Source organism: Haemaphysalis longicornis, unplaced genomic scaffold, assembly GCF_048455015.1.
Source record: "Haemaphysalis longicornis isolate Haplotype H1 unplaced genomic scaffold, Haemaphysalis longicornis Haplotype H1 scaffold_4, whole genome shotgun sequence".
NCBI classification, from domain to species: Eukaryota; Metazoa; Arthropoda; class Arachnida; order Ixodida; family Ixodidae; genus Haemaphysalis; species Haemaphysalis longicornis.
The window spans coordinates 196,266,184-196,283,986 of NW_027526361.1; the positions used below are offsets into that span (position 1 = coordinate 196,266,184).

Sequence of the window (17,803 nt, forward strand, 5' to 3'; positions counted from 1 at the left end):
ATGCTGGACATATCTAGTCACGGTAGGACTTCTTTGGACGTCGACGCATGGGAGCGTTTGAACGTGATATCATTATTAGGCTCATTTTTTATTTATCCCTGATTCCTTGCCGTCCGCTATCAGCCGTGCTCATCAGGCGTCCACAGAAATACGTCACCGCTGCCAAACGGAAGCTGCGACTGAAGCAGCAAGATTCGAGGGCTACTCCGAAATGTAATGTGGCGCAACACTCAAGTTTGGAGAGGCGGACAATGCTACAGCGGCAGATACGAAGGTAAGGACACGAGTTTTCAGCAGGTGCGGCGCCTGCGCGGTGAACATTGTTCTATGCCGATTCGGGGGTAGGATGCTCAGCAGGCACGATCGCCAGCAGTGCCGCAAACTTACGTGAGCACACCGAACCGCCTTTCCGCCAGCAGATCAGAAAATATAAATTTCCGCTTATTCATCCACCCAAGCTACACGTAGGAGACGAAGCGCGCTGTTATCGAAGCCTCCGGAATGATTTACACCACCACAAGAACTTTAACGTGAGCTGATATCTCGACACAATTTAGTTATTGTGAAAACGGGCTCCGCCAACGGGAATCGAACCCACATGCTTGGGATTAGCAGTGCAACGCTTTACCCACTGAGCCACTGCCCAAGCAGCACAAGCCTGTACGGCTTAAAATCAGCCGAAGAACTTCAGCCAGGTAATTTCTGCCCGGCCTTTCTCCAGTCAAAGTGTAAAGCGCGCACTCAAAGGTGGGCCTCTGCCGTGTGTTTAAAGTTAACTGCTGTACACCCAATGGCCACTCTCCTTTTACCAATTCACTGCAGAGGGGTCCACAACGGTCTCCGGCCGTACAGCTTTGCCGGAGATCAGCCATTACCTTTTGCCGGAGGCTGGCTGATGAACCATTGCCCGAGGCCGGCTGTTAAACTTTTGCAGGAGGTCAACTGTTGACCTTATGCCGATGGTCGGCCGTTGAAATGTGTCTAATCAATGGCCCATAAGCTTTTGCCGAAGTACGGCCAGTCAGCCTTCCCTGGTGAGCGGCTGGTGCCTGGCTGTTCAACTTTAGGTATATACTAGCTGTTCAACCATAGTAGACATTCTGCCATTTACATCCCGGCTGTCCAACCCCAGCAGCTTTCAGTTCGAATTGCGCACATGGGTTCCTAAAAACGGGACATGCTGTAAATTCGTAATGCATGCATAAGCATTTGTGCCCTTTTAAAGAGCACTGTTTGCCCTTTCAGGGACAAATGTAGTGATTTACAAAGTCTGTGGTGATTAGGTTTTTCGACTTAATTTATTTTGCTCAGTTCATGCTGTCCAGTGTCTTCCGGTTCGTTATTTTGCTCAGTTCATACTGTCCAGTGTCTTCCGCTTCGTGCGGCCGCCATCCCAGTCACCGGCGGAGTATAGCCGTTTCTTAATAACAGCTGCCACAGCGACCTTGTTTGCGTCGGGGTACCTGGGCTGTATTGACACTGAAACAAAATTGAAAACAGACAAATAAGTAACATACTGCACTGTAAAAATGTCCACAGGCTTAGCAATGCCCTTCCTGAAAAAAAAAATTCAGTTGATTGATTGATTATGAGGTTTAACACGCCGAAACTACGCAGGTTATGAGGTGCGCCGTAGCAGAGGGCTCCGGATTAATTTCGACCACCTGGGGATCTTTCACATGTGCCGAAATCTCAACACACGGGCGTCTTTGTTTTTCGCCTCCGTCAGAAAAACGGCCGCCGCAGCTAGGATCGAACCTGTGACCTTCAGCACAGCAGCACAACGCCTTAGCCACTAAGCCACCGCGACGGGTGAAAAAAAAAAGTATTACAAGCTTGCTTAATGCAATGCCTCTAGTTTTCACAACGTACAACTATTCCAGAGAGCCAATATTTATTACGCATTACCAAACAGTATCCGTATTCATTCCTGTAAACAAGAACATTAAAAATAAGCTCTAATGGTCGAACAAATACCCTGAAATAAAGTAGCCCCTGAAAATATTATAATGAATTCCTTGTGCATAAAATAAAATCAGGGCAGCTTACCAAGAACAAGAGACAATGTTGTCTAGCTCGTAGAAGGCCTCTTTCACCCCCTTGGACCCTGCCCAGCTGCAGGACAATGCCACTGGCTGCCCAATCACCATGCCCAACACCGTGCGGGCCCCGCCTTGAAGCCGTAGCCACCCATGTGGCAGAAGTACTGGGCCTAACAGGAGAAAGGAAATTTGAAATACACTTGTAAGTTGAATGCATCGAGGCTGAACATATGACGCAAAAGCATACCTTTAACGTGAGCACATGAGAAAGCAAACAATTTGTTGTCGTAGATAACACAATCAGTTCTGCTGCCTTTTGGTTATGGCACGGCACAGAGCTCTGGCCTTTTCTTTTTAACAGCAGAGCTGTCAAGCTTGTGCTCCTCGGAGGGATGTTACCAGGGCGCTACAGCACACAGTCCGGCAGACGAGTTTGCGAGGGGGAGGAGGGAGGAGTGGAGACGAGGACCGGTGCACGTACAAGGGTCCTCGTGCAAAAGGTTTAGCCTTGCCGAGCGCACATGGTATGACGTTAGCAATGACATCAGCATTCCGCGCATAACTTTCGCGAGGCTGTTTGCGACAGCAAGGCCACGCCTTTTCTCGCCTCCAGATCGTTTTCGCGGGTCTGCACCTTGTTTCCCGCAGCGGACTACTTCGATGGTGAGTCCGCCGGGATGAAAAACCCCGGGACATTAGTTTCCCGCTCGGAACGCGCTTTGTCGGGCCGCGCTCATGTTTAAGTTGCTCGTCGCAGTTCCGGGTAAATACTACGGCGTTGTCGAGGTAGACTAGGAAGGTGTACCATTTTCTGAGGCTTCCCCTCAGCTCCACTGGTCACTGCTGTTTGCAATAGCAAAGCCACGCCTCAATTTTGTTCATAATGTTTTTGAAGTCCACATTCTATGAAAAAAATTCTACATGCGCAAAAAGAATGATCAAAGCGGCGCAGATATGAGAAAGTTATTCTATTTTTTAGTCTAAAAATACAAGCACATGCAGTACTGGCAACGTCACACTTGAGGCCTCCGGATATGACGACAAAGAGCGGTGGCCCTACAGTTGGCTCAGCTTGAAAGTGTGTATATACCATTATTTTGACCAAACGAGCCTAAATGTTGCCTTACTGCTTGTTTTCTTTAAAGTAAGCATAAAAGCTTAACCGTGGGCTCAAAGAATACAAAAATCTATAGAGACAGTAACAGAGCCGCACTATGGCTCCGCTTCGAGCACGTGTGCCTTTCCATGGCGTGTTACGATGCACCACTGTTGATATCGCCTGGCGTCAGCGCGCGTCGCCGAAATACACGCGAACTCGTTCATTCGCACGCCGTATGCTGATGTCTATTCACGGCAGATATTGGCATCGATGGTAGAGGAGGCGTGGTCAGGGAGCATAGCAAAAGTGGACGGCAGCTTCCAGGTTATCAGTCCGTCTCTATGTCTGGGGACATGTTTTAGCACTGGGAAATGCTGTTTCGTTCACCGAAAAACAGCAACATTTTTTTCTCTAGCGGTGATTGGCTGCCTTGAGACAAATTGAACCAAACTGTTTTTGTTGGCAAGCTATTATCCCTTGGAGACAGATATAATTCTGTGTGGCACATTCTGTACTTCACTACCTTTGCTTGCGTCGGAGAGATTGCGATCGGGTGATGCTTGTTATGAGGTAAATATGGAAGCTCTAGCTACATTGCTTCTAGTATTAGCAAGATGGGGGTTGTCTGCAAGATTGGTGCGTGAGACACAAGCATTCTCACTGCCAGAATTTCACAAACATGACAAGAAACAGACACTGCTCAATTTTTGCAAGCCTCACAGCTTGTGTATATGGTCGAGAGGTAAGAAGCTGGAGTACTGTTTGGAAGTCAGTGGTTCTAATCCCGCGTTTTGTTTTTTTGCTGCGAGCGTTCTATAAGGTTTTTTTTACCAGAATATGCAGCTGTTTCTTTAACCTTTCTTTGAACCCACAAGTGACGTTCACATGAAACCTCAATAGCAAGGCAGCGCTGAACATGGCTTCACACTAAACTAAAGAGAGGTAAAGATGGTACAGAGTTCAGACAAAGAGACATAGCAACACCCATCGACGCAGCAGCAGGCACGTCACTTTGCTAGTCTCGTGTGGCTGCTTGTCCTCTCCTACTTTCCGGCACAGTACCACCGAACGACAGCGTCACGAAGCGCGGAAAGGAGCTTTCCAGGTCAGGCCACCCTGGGCTTAAAACTTCCAGGACGTATTTTTTGCCGCCCTCATTTGTCCCACCACATGACATCGGGGTCAGTGAGAAAGTGAGCAGCAGATTTCCGGTTTTTGAGAAGAGGGCAGTGCTCTATTTGCTTGTATTTTTAAATTTAAAATTAAACAACTTTTTTATTTCTACAAGGATCTTGGCATACTACATTTCCCCACCTGTAACTTTATCAAATTAAAGCAGTGCATCTCAGCCGCGCTGCCGTACATTAGCATTTATTCGAATAATCACTAAGATCAAAAAGCCTCATAGCAGCCACTGAGTAAAAATGTTTGTGCGAATGACGGGAAAGGAATGCTTCTATCATGAAAATACAAAACCTGGACCTCGTACTTATATTATTGCACTTTTTACAGCCTACAAACCGTTGGCTTTATTTCAGTTGTCTCAATTACGACATAGTACCGCATTTCCTCTTTAGTCTTGTGTAATAAAGCAAGGATATTGCAAGAAGCACACGCCGCAAAATTCTGCGCATAGGTGTCCTCGCAGTGTTGAACCTCAAAAAAAAAAAAAAAGCACACGCAATAAGAAACAAACAGGCCCAATTTTTTGCACTACGGCTATGAATGGTCAGTTGCCTAGATTGTAAAACTCTGCTGCCCCAATATTGTTGAGGCCACGGAAATGGCAGGGGACAAACTCAGTACGCTCGCACAAGCTTGGCAGCCACAGAAATTGCAGCGTGCAGTCGTAGTTGACAAAGAAAGATGCCAAAAAAAGGTGCGTATGTGTGTGTAGGGGGGTTGAGGAGGGGGCATCAGTAGTTGCTCACTAAAGCCACCAGCGGTTGTCTTACAACTAAAGGTAGAAAAACTATTTTCTGCCAAAAAAAAAATGCGTGAATGCATTTGACTTCTCACTGTTTAGCCGTACAGCACTTTCCAAGCTCACTGACGACTTATTTATAAGAGGTTCACAGCACTGTAGAAAGCCACGGCTTCTTTCTTAATAACTACGACTTATCTAAAATTACAGCCAGGCTGCATTCTGAACTTCTCTACCAGAAATACTGTTTTGCGAAGAACAAACTATTTGCCGCAGTGTTTCACTCAGCCTCATCTTTACTGCTTTCAAAACAGCGGTTTATTTGTACTGCAGAAATGGCTTCCTTGAATGTTTCTTTTTTTATATTAGCTTTCTAAGGAAGCTTTGCAACCTTCATTTAAAGGTTAGCAGTGTACTGTGTTCGCAATAGGGAAAAAAAAAAGAAAAAAAAACGGCAATATTTATGTCTTTGCTGCGGTGCTCACAGGATAGCGGCGGCCCATGCACTAGCCCAAAGCTGGGAAGCATGCACGCACCACCGTGTGCAAGCAAAATGCCTACAAGCTCCTAGAGCAAAATCTGAGAAATGTCATCACATCTAAAAATACTTTTTTCGTTTCGTGCAAGAAAATGCACTACAATTTCCTACTATCTTAACTGAACCTTTACAAACCGATACCTACCTCGACATCTTAGAAGCTCTTGATTGAGGAATGCATTGTGGTAATTGCTTAACGTTATCAAACTCAGCACTGATTCATTACTTCAGGCACCCCTGTCTCCAGGGACCTGCCAGGAGAAATGCACACATGGCTTTTTCCACATTGGCATAGTGAATGGCAAAAAAGCCGCTGCCTCTTGAGCTACTGCCGCAGCACTGACAGGAACATTGTCAGCTTGTTCTTTTCCACGGTTATTAACACAGTAAGCTTCTAGCCAACAACAGAGGTTAGAAACTTGCACAGGATACTAAAAAAACTGAGCAAGCCTTGTCTATACAGTACAAGAACTTCTGAACTTGTGCTTGGTTGCTGCAGTGAAGTTTCTGAGGAAGCATACATAAATGCTGCTTAGGAGACAATAAAGACGAATTTCTGTTGAATTTACATTGGCAATATTTAGTTCTTTGTATGATTATAATTTATGTTTCATCCAGCTGCCCCCAAGTAAGGAAGTTTTTAAGCGCAGACTCGATTTAAGAGCACACATCGTGAACTTGTGCGAGAAGCTGCATCTTTCACGGTTTTCGATAATGCTATGAACTTTCTAAAAATAAAGCACCGATGAGCTTAGATAGTGCCATTACCATCAAACAGTGCTTACTCAATTGCATTCCAGACGATTTGTCTCAGCACCAAGGTTTTGGCAAGTACAATTTTATTCAACGAGTCAGCACCCTACAGTTTAACAGTGCACTAGAGAGCGCACTCATGGTGAGCGAGAACTAACTGCACGGCGGGTTTGCCCATGCTGTGCACAGGCTGCAAATGCCCCGTGTTGCATGTTGTCTTATCAGATTCATGGCCTCTGAGTGGTATATTTTGTCATGGCAGTCCTCTTGAATATAACAGCTGTACCCACATTTTTCAGACTTTTTTTTTCCTCCAGCATGCAGGTCGGCATGCCTTGGGTGAAAATGTGCAAAGGCTGCTTGTTTGAGCGTTACTGCACAGTTGTTGAGTACATAAAAAAATAACAAACACAAGATCGTTATGCATTAAAAACCATAACTAAGATTTTGGGGGTCCCTGAGTGCTTCCGCAAATAGATTATCACGCCAAATTGAACATATTTGAATGTAGCACCTTTGCAACAATACGCGCTGTCGTATGCTGTTTTTAGAGCCCAGTTATTGATTCCAATCCCATTATCTATCGCTAATTTCTGTTCGCTACAGGTTAGCAGTGTTCATTTTATAGACGAGAAACAAACAAAAATCAACCCTTTTCTAATGCTACAGCTCAGCTCTGCGGGGACGGTGAGACGCACAGCTAATTCGTAGGGTATAGGAGTCGGGTGCAGCAATTGACTGGAAAAAGTGTGGCACAGAGAAATATAGCTCCACAAACCGCGATATTGGTGAGAACGACGCAAAGCATGGTCCATTTGCAGCCTGTGTACAGCATACGCAATCCTCGCATGCAACTAGCTTTCACTCGCCTTTAACCCACTTTCTACTGCACTGTAAACTGTGGGTTGCAAACTGTTGAATATGAACTTACCAATTTTCAAATCAGATTAGGTGTCCGAATCGGCCACACGATGCGCAGTCCAATGCGGCTGGTGGCATGTGGCTGGGGCCGTGGCTGCTCCCGCTGTCCCCCGAGAAATGCCTGCACAGCTCCACACCAATCCCGGGCAAATGGCGCCACCCTGAGAAGGTTGTAAAATTGTGGTCTATAGTCAGGGCGCCTACCAAACTGATGCGTCAAAATTTCCCTAGTTTTTGCTTCAGCAAATTGCCATGAGCAACATGAGTTCATTCATCTCTAGGCAGTCTCAAAACGTCACATGATGCTGTCATGATCAAGTATGCTGAACAATCAAAACAATAGAGGAGGTGAACAAATATCATACATTTCTTAAATTGAATTTAAATAGTTAAATACAAATACGAATGTTACTGTATTTAGTCGATTATAACACGTTTTCTTTTTGCAATCTGAAGTCAACCCTCGCGTTACAATCTGCCTAAAATTGCAATGATGCACCCATTTGTCATCAATGGCTACAGTTCTGACCATTTCGCAATCTATGTCAGCAAGATGTGTCAGAGTTGTTCGGGTCCACTACAAGCTAAGACCAACTTTTTTCGTTTCCTTGCTTTTTTTCTGTGGTGGTTGACAGCGTGCGCAACTTTTTTCCTTTGTTTTCGCGCCGTACTTTAGTATTGAGGCATAGGTAACTTTCATTGCCCTGAAGTGTTTCAACACCGCTTCAGCTCCCCTTGTTACGGCAACGTGTTGCACTCAGTATGACCCATGCTATTTTAATGGCTCAAGAAATCGGGAATTCGGCAGCTCCCCGAAGAGTCAACATCGACCGTCTGTGGATGGCAGCTACTGCGGGAGCGCCTTTTTACATGTGAACCCTGCCCAAAAAGTTTCCGAGGGCCTTGCTACAGCTGCCACGTCGAATTACAAAAGGGTGTTGCTGATTTCGTCACCAAACAGTGTAACCGCCTTTTGGCGGTCAGTGTTGAGCTGATACAGCTCAAAACAACTGATATCGCTCGACAGATGGGCTTCCTGCGAAGTTATAAGTGTCAAAGGTGGGCGCCTAGCCCAAGTGTTTGAAAAATAAATGTGCTTTTCCATAATTCCACTGGCCTCACGTGAGTACTTTGGCGGCTCTTCTTTTTTTTTTTTTTGGCACAACAGAAAGTTACCCTTTGAGTTACTTTAGTGGTTTTAATTTTTCTTTTTTATGCGATGAAGTCACCCCTCACGCTACAATCGTGGTCACATTACAATTCAGTAAACACGGTACGGGGTTGTCTTTGGCATTATTATTGGAAGGGCAAAATTCAAAATTAGCATACACTATGTTCTCTGTGCTTTTTTTAAACCGATCTTGATCAGAAGAGCAAGACTATAAGCAACAACGAAATGAAATCTTATTTGTGCCCGATCACCAATGAGAGAAGCTTTTGAGGTATTAAAAAATGATGGACTGTTTCAGGTACCCCTGCTTGGTACACAGGGGGTTGCGGCCAAATCATTAGGGAGCACTGCCTTGCTGCCCCAACATCTACCTATAGTAGACCATGCAGGAGCACAAGTCAGCATGGGCTACTTTAGGTAAACCTACCCATCCGTACCTGCCGCAGTGGCTAAGTGGCTAAGGCATTGCGCTGCTGAGCACGAGGTTGCGGGTTCGATTCCCGGCTGCTGCGGCCGCTTTTCTGATGGAGGCGAAAAGCAAAAACGCACGCGTGTACGAGATTTCGGCGCACGTTAAAGATCCCCAGGTGGCCAAAATTAATCCGGAGCCCTCCACTGCGGCGCGCCTTATTGCCGGCGTTGCGTCAACACGTTAAACCCCCCAATCAATCAATCATCATCATCATCTACCTATCCGTACCATTGATGCATTTTATTTGCCAGGGCTATCGACGTTTGCCCCCTCATCCCACCAAAAGGCTCTGATAAAAATCACGTGATTACGTTACGCCGTCGGGTTGACTGATTGCAGGGTTTAACACGCTGAAGCTGCACATGGGCTATGAGGCGTGCAGTAGTGGAGGGCTCCGGATTAATTTTGAGCACCTGGGAAACTAACTTATGCTGAATCTCGAGACAAGGGTGTTTTCGCTTTTCGCCTCCATCAGAAAAGCAGCCACCGCGGCCAAGATCAAACCAGCATATATGGGCTCAGCACCACACCTTAGCCACTGAGCCTAGCTGCGGGTGCATTATGCTGTCAGTGTCTCAAGCTTGTGAATACAGTAAATGCTGCTTAGGTACTAACATTACCCTATAGTGCAAAGAACAAAACTTTTGACTGCACCTAATTTACATTGTTTCGTACAATTTGTTTTTTTCACATCCTTCGCACACTATCTAGCCAAATATATGTTCAATATGATGACCAGGCGGTTGATGCCTCGCCAGAATTACCACCCTATCAACATGTGCAGTCACTTTACTGGCCCGAAAGAATCTAAATTGTCAATTCTTACGATTCGAGAAAGCGAACTCATGATCTTGAGTAGCATGTGGCTATGCCTCATTTAAAAACAGAACCCAGCATGTAAACGTTTGTCTGCACACATTTAGAGGCACTAAAGCCATTTTATATAGATGAAAAAAAATATATTTTTAATTAATGAGCAAGAATAAACAAAATATGGCAAAGAAAGCCCAACGGTTCGTTTTGCTCCGACAAAAATCTATTTGGTTGAAATGATTGATTTATTGTAGGGTTTAACACGCCGACGCAACGCAGGCGATGAGGCGTGCCGTAGTGGAGGGCTCCGGATTAATTTTGACCACCTGGGGATCTTTAACGTGCGCCGAAATCTTGCACACACGGGCATTTTTGCTTTTCGCCTCCATCAGAAAAGCGGCCGCCGCAGCCGAAAATCGAACCCGCGACCTCGTGCTCAGCAGCGCAACGCCTTGCCACTGAGCCACCTCGGCAGGTTATTTGGTTGAAATGAATTTGAACTCACACAACTGAGCCTGTGCGCATAATGTAAGCACTGTGCTTACAGCATTTTGAGCAGTCACAGTATGCCGTCGACATAAAGAAATGAAGCATAAAGATGCCTCACTCCAGGTGCCACCAACAGTGCAGCTCAGTAGCATAGACATGATCTTATTTCAGAGAAAGGGGTGGCTGAGCTTGAATGCAAAAAAAGGGAAAGAAATTCAATTGACAGATCAATTTACAACTCAAGTTCACAAATAACTTTGGGACCTTGCACGCACACCCAGCATAACCTCCCCACTGTTTTTTTATTTTATTTTGCTTAACCCATCGCAAAACAGCCGGCTGATTAACTGACCACTGACAAGGAAGCCATGTAAATTCAGTGCATAGGTAGCGCGAAAGGATGTCAGGAGTCTGTATTCAGAGAAAAGAACAGTGCCTTCCTGTATCTGCGAGAGATTCAGCTTGACTAGCTCACATTCACTGGAAGCATGCAGGCTATGCTGCCAGAAGTGTCTGCTGAGAGCACCATCACTCCACTGGCGCGGCATCCAACATCCAATGCATAATGCTCAGTGACACGGTAATACAGAAGGGTCCATAGGTATAGAGGGGATATTGTGGCCGATATGCATGTGTATATGATATGCTGCTGTCAGTTACCGCTGGTGCAGCTACACAGACCCGAGTTTGGCCCCAGCTCCAGCATTCCAATTACTTCTTGCGGCACTGGGACTGCACCTGCAAGATCTAGTGCTTACTCACATTACTAGCATTATGACATAACAGCTGCCCAGCCTCAAGCAGATGTTGAAGGACTCTTCACCCAGAAAACCTGGTTTGCACAGGCACTACATCGTGTGCAAAAGAAATATAAAACAGGAATTCACTTTCTGCACGTATAAAAAAGCTCAACATAATTCAACTGTCCTAAACATGCAGAGCATCCTACCGCTGAAAGGGCTACCTACTACTAATGCAAGAACAAACTCCCACAAGTTAGGTGGGCATAATTCCTGCTGCAAAGGCCCCACATCACTCAAACGCATACTTATAGGTCCAGTTTCTATTTCTGGGTTCCTATATCGGCAACATAAATGCAGTACGTACCTGTTATTGCTTTTCATCTTGCCAGACAGCCCGCGTCCTGAAGCTCCAGCCACTTTTAAATGAAAAGGTTGCAAAGAAAAGTTACATAAGCACAAACGTCGTTACCTGCCAAAGTTAAAAGCTCACAGTACACTACACATTCCGAGAAGTAAGAACACTCACTCAATGATTGTTTTATTATCAAGACAGTTATGTCAAAAGACCTAACCACAGAATTGATGAAAGGTGCTTAAAACCAATGCTATGTAAGCGTAGATAGCGTTTACAGCAATGTGAAATATACTCCGCCTATGTGCTCCTGAACTACAAACCGTTTGAAGAAAACAAATAGTTTTCAGCCAGTAACAAGACGATAAAAAAAATATCAAAACACTTTTATTGCCAAGTTAAGATTCTCAAACTATTTAAGGTTTTCATTTTTCTCAAGGGAAGTTTGACGTCCGATAAGTTGAGCAGTCGCACATTGTATTTTGCTTTGTTCAATGTAGCACAGCTATCGAAATAAAACAAAAGCACGGTGAAACCGAACGGCCGCATATAGAAACAGACCTAATGCGATAAAAACCGCATACGAAACAAAACACGTCGATTCCTCACGATGTTATCAAGAGCACCGGCAATTATTTCAAGCTTCCTAAGGCCCTCCGCTGCGCCCACCACCTGTCCGTCAGCAACGCTAGACATATCGAGCAGCGCCAGCAAATTGCATTTAGCTTGCGCGAACCACAGCGTGAGACTGACGCGGAAACGAGAAATCAAGCCAATAACACGTTTCTGGCACCGAACCTTAGTCGCGCTACAAAAGGTCCAGCAAAAAAGAACTTACCGAACTTCTTTGTCCGGGCACAGGAAAACGCCGCCGTTCTTCGATCGTTTGCCGCTGTATTTCAGCTTATCCTTAACCGCACGTGTTTCCAACGTGGCAAGCAGGCTTTATCCACAAAGGGCGAACACATTTTACGACGGTATATCGCACAAAAAACATGAATAACAACACGGACAACGCGCAACCACGGCCGACCTCGCCGCCACCACTTGATGGAAAAATTGCATCGGAAACGACCGCAGCGCCGAAACGGCCAAATACATGAGCAGAGTTACGACTTTAAATTTTAATTCAAAGTGATCATACAACATTTCCAAATTTTTCAATCTTCAAAGAATCATTTATTCAAAATTGTCATTGCTTTTGGTGTTCACCAGTATTTCAGTTTAAATAGAATCCTGATCGGAAGCGACTGCAGCGCCGAACAAAAGAGCAGAGTTCCCTTTTTGTATTTTTATGCAAAGTGATCACACAACATTGCGAAATTAATCAATCTTTAAGGAATCATTCATTCAAAATTATTATTGCTTTTTTGTGTTCACAAGTAATTCAGGTTTAATGGGCTCCTGATTGCAATTTTCCCGATCGCTGCCTTCTTGCTCTCGGTCTTTTCCGATTGGCTGCCAGTTTTGTCCAGAAGATCTAAGCCAATCAGGCTGTATTTTTGGCGCATGGCAGCGCCCTGAAAAAACCTTGAACGGGGATGATGATGGCGAGTAAAAGTCTTTGAATCGAAGTGACGGCATGTTCCATTTCACCTGTCTTAGCTATTTATTTTACCTCGGACTTGTCTTAGCTGCCGCTATCTCTGGCTCTGATTCCCTGCGCCGTACGCGGTCTCGTGGACTTGTCTCGGTCATAACCAGACAAATAAAAATTCACGTGTGCCTTACAATGCTTTTCAGCTCGGACAAAATTTGGCGTTCGGCCTGCTTCAGCGCAGGCTTGCACGGGAGTCCTGAATCATTCGGCTCGCGCGTTTGCAGATCGTGATGTTGCATTAATCATTTGAAGGTGTGATCTGAGACTTCAGGGTGCGTAATCATTACCGAGGGAAATCTTTGTCGCAGGTGTCGCTAGCCTTACGCTTTTTCAACCACTTGGTTGGTAAATCTATAACTTCTCGTAGAAGGTACAGCGTTTATGTGAGTCTTTACTGTACTCGCACAGGACTATTCACTAGCATTTCTTTTTTTTTTTTTTTGTCGGGTGTTTTCTTCGTAACTTCTGCGAGGAAAACTGGGAGGGAGGAATACCTTTATGATACGGAATGAAAATGACGACAAGGAATGAATACACCAGCACAGAAAAACGCACGCAGACACTATAAGTACTCTAGAAACGCAAATCTGAAAGACGCACAAACGCGCACACAGTGAAACGTTCACAGAATTTCCTCAAAGCCGGTCACGGAGAAAGGCAAGGCCTTCGCAGCCCTTGTCGCAGACGCAGTCGAGGGCTGTGAGCCTATGCTAACGCTGAGTTTCAGCACACAGTGCAGGTTCAATGTCCTAACGAACACTACAAGAGTGACAGAGAGGTGATACTCGTCTCGTCTTATGCGCATGCAGGTAGTCGTTGGCGAAAGCGATGTTGAAGCTTCCTCACGTTTCCGTAGGTCATGCTGAAGTAACTGGAACTGGCCCATGCAGCATTCGGGGAGCCCAGGCGGGGTCATTTCTGTAGTGGTCGGTTGGCAGTTGTAGCTGCAGCGGCGGCTAGCTGTGGCTTTTTGTGGGTGCGTGAGAGCTTACTCACCCCGTAATTGCGCATATTAGGTAATAGACCCCCAAACGAACGAGTTCCTCTAAACAATTACCTTTGGTTAAAGCTAGTTTTGTATAAACGAAGTTATATGCTGTCAATCAAAAGTATTAGAAATCAAACATAAAGAGCTAGCTCTTCTCAAACATTGAAACTGCATTGCTGACGCTGTCATACAACTACACTTCTGATGAAGGCCAAAAACAAAAACGCCCGTGTGTTCGAGATTTCGGCGCACATTGAAGATTCCCAGGTGACCGAAATTAATCCGGAGCCCTCCACTACAGCGCGCCTCGTCGCTTGCGTATCTGTAGCGTCAGCGAGTTAAGCCACATAATAATAAATCAACCAATCTCAGAAATTTACGTAACAGTTTATTTTTTTTCAGGGCTATAACAAAATACGCTCAAATTATGCACCGTTCTTACTGGTCACGTCTGAGGGGTTGTAAAGATAAGATTGGGACCACTTCGCCTTCCACAGAAACAATGAGGGAACTAAAATTTAGGATGCCCACGTGGTCTAATTAATGAATCGTTGCCTTCATATTTACACTGCTATCATGGCTTCGGCTGGTGAAATCCTCGTTTTCTTGACGCGTGAAAAAAAAAAACAAAAAAAAACGTTATCTCTAACCTGAATTTCGGCAATTTTTTTAGTGGGAGGTCTTATCGGTACATAGATCTGCTGTCATGTTTAGCGTCCGCTGAGCGGCACATTTGTTTGCACATAGCTGCTGTCATTTTCTCAGTCCAGGAAGCCACGAGCTTTCGCCACTGTTCGGGCCCATGTTAGTGCATTTCTTGACTGCTACTTAGGTGCTAAAGCCTGGAGCTGGTTCAATAGCACATACGATTTTTGCTTCTTTCCATCAACACAGACGGCGAATGAAAAGGGTTGCTTGATGGCACGACATGGGCCAGTTGCATGTAATTACTGCTATCGCCATGAATGCTCCAAAATACACATTCTATAGAATACACATTTCCGCATAGTAGCATTAGGTCGCTTGTACGAGCAAGGAAACTTGCTGACAAACGTTCTGCGTACAGTGATTTTGACGTCCCAAGGCAAAAAGAATGCCAAGAGACCGCCAAAAGGGCGGTCTTTTTTACTCTAGGTAATATGCGTTGTGCGCCCGGAGCATTGATCCTTAATATCCTCGGCGTCGCGGTTCGTCACAAAGCTTACGTTTTTAACTTGTATCAAAAATTGCAATACCAATGAGGTCAGCGTCTGTACCAATGCGGTCAGTGTCTATGCAGGCTCGCAAAGCACGAGTTGTTTTACGCGCACTTCTTCTTTAGTCCAAAAAAGTGACATTTATTTTTGGTTTCAAGTCTAAAGAATGGCCTAAAACGTATAATGGACAAATGAAACGCGAACACGAAATTATGAACCGGAACACACAAATAGCGCGATTTCTTTCCATGCAAGTGAAATAATCGCGCCGCTATATAACAGCAGAGTCTAAAACATTGAAGGACTCTGATAACAGTAACAAAGATTGAAAATGTGTCTTTCCAAATATACTACTAGCGAGCCATTGTTTTGCATTCACTATCCATATTCTTTCCTCTAGAGCATTCGGTTTAATATTTTCGTGTTTTCATTCATTCGTCCATGAGTGTACATGTATATACAGCACACTGTGTTCGGTGGATAAGCGCTAGCCCACGCATGACCTTCGGAACTCCGGTGATTGGGCAGGGGTGGTGCTAGACCTGTGACAGACATCAGCCGTTCACCTTTCGAAGAGCAGGAGCGTGATTTGGTTCCGACTGGATTAATGCGATCGGGAGCCAGACGTTTTCTTGTCGACTTTTGAGCATTAACTGCCATAGGAAAAACGAGTACTCGGCTACGGCATCATAGCCGTTCATCTTTTATACTCCGGCAGGCGAAAAGAGGTTGGCCGCTCGGAAGACGTGTACGTGCTGCTCATCTTTTGATGAGCGGCTTTCAAAGAAAAAAAGAGTACTCGGCAGCCGCAAGCTTGCCGCACGTCTTGTGATCAATGTTGCGGGAGCAAGCGCCGTTCCTCGGCGGCGGGTGACTTACCAGAGAATTTATAAGCAACCCGCCCCGGGCAGAAACCGTGGTTACGGCAAACCAGTGAAAGGCGACCAACATATGAGCATTGGCTGCCGAAAACGTTCGAAGGTGACGGCAGCCGGATTCGTATCGTCCATTTTATTATCAACGGCAGCCAATTCGTTGCCTCTTGCCGAGCATGCCGGAGAACAGCCATAGGATGGCCGGTCAAGAAACGGACTTTCCGTGCTGCCTGGGTGGGGCGTGGTTTCCACCGGAACTTTTGCTGGCACCTACATTAGGTGACTTAACAAAATCACGGGGAAAACGGTGAACGCTAGTCTCTCAGAAATAAAGGAAGGCATATATTATAAGCAGAACAGAACTAATATAAAGACCCCACTATAGACTCTCATCACATAGGTCTTTAAAATACTTTGCTATATTCCCAGGGCTCTATCCCTGCCGCAAGCTCGGTTTGGCAAACAAAAAAATGGCGCCGCGCGGCCTAATTAAAATTTACCCTAAAAATAATTACGGATGTCCTCCAAGAGAACACCTACGTAATAATGCTCATCGTGGCTCTGGAGACAAGCGGTGGTGCCCAACTTACAACCGCCAAAAAAATCTTTAACCAGTTAATCAATCTTTAACGAACAAACAAAACGCCCAGCCAAGGAAAAAGCAAGAAAAAAAAGAATAAGAACCGGTAAGACTCATGCAGGCACTCATAATGAGGCGAATATTCCAGACCTTGCGGTTCCACAAATTTACCCGTAATAAAGAAAGTTATAGGAACACTATCATCAGGGCAGCGCATGAGGCAGCCCTCAACCTCGCAATTTTGAACGTAAGACAAACAACGGCTGGACCAACAGTGTAACAGAATGAACATGCATAGATGGGTCTAGAAGAAGGGAAAGGCCATTTACTCAATGGAGGGATGGACTGAAATGGAGAATGGACTGCAGCACAGGAGCGGGTGAAGGCCAGTGGGAAAGGCCTCACCTTGCAGTCGTCCTAAACATGATGTTTAGCGATAATAACGACGAATATGTCCTTAACTTGTGTCTGTTTAATTCATTTTGAGAAATCGCAGAAACCACCCCGCCAGCACCAAGTAAGCGGATGGCAAAACGAACTTTTTATGGGGGGAGGTGGCTTGGTGTAGAAGACAGACACCACCCCATCGCGCTCCCCTTTTTTTAAAAGAAACTGCTGCCCGCCATGATAGACCAGTCACCTTTGCAGCAACTACGCGTACAAACTCTCCTGTACCAAGACTATGGATCGAATTGTACACAGGAAGAAACGATAGGGCAGGATGAAGTTCATCCGGGGAAAGTTCCAAAATTATGATGCCACAGTATACACCGACTCGGGGATGTACGAAAGCACGAGGCTGCATTGATGTTTTTGACTACTCCGGAAACCTTTGTGAGTGCATGACCCTCCAACATACAGGAAGGAAGAAGTGGAAGTTGGAGCCATCCTCTCGGCACTCCGATGAGCGGAAGTAAAAACATTACACTTTTTTGTTCAGGCCGACTGCGTAAGCGCTTCGTTAAGATGTTTCCATCCACAATGCAAAAGATAGCAACCTCACCTGGACACCCGGACACAATGGTCTGGAAGAGAATGACGCACTGACCAAAATGCACACGAAGTTATATACCGTGCTCCTTGTGACCACGACTACCCCACTGCCCTCTTCGAAAAACGGTAAGAACGAATCCTCATCCTATGCCTATATACCTCGGAATGTGGAGCAGACCCTATACCCGGCCGCCTGTAAGTTCTACCCCTTACCAACACCGTATACCCTCAAGTATGGAAGTGTCCACAATCCG

The 17,803-nt window shown here is 45.5% G+C and overlaps 1 long non-coding RNA gene across 2 annotated transcripts; it reads right to left on the bottom strand.

Annotated features, from left to right (window-relative positions):
* Positions 1-652: 652 nt before the first annotated feature.
* On the bottom strand, positions 653-12,671 carry LOC144179605 (uncharacterized). 2 transcript variants are annotated; one of them, XR_013324299.1, is made up of 5 exons: positions 12,156-12,671; positions 11,330-11,381; positions 7,288-7,438; positions 2,050-2,212; positions 653-1,479 (listed from the first exon to the last, which is right to left on the bottom strand). It is a non-coding gene; the product is annotated as an uncharacterized LOC144179605 (long non-coding RNA). The 2 variants fall into 2 exon arrangements; XR_013324300.1 differs by lacking the exon at positions 11,330-11,381.
* Positions 12,672-17,803: the final 5,132 nt, after the last annotated feature.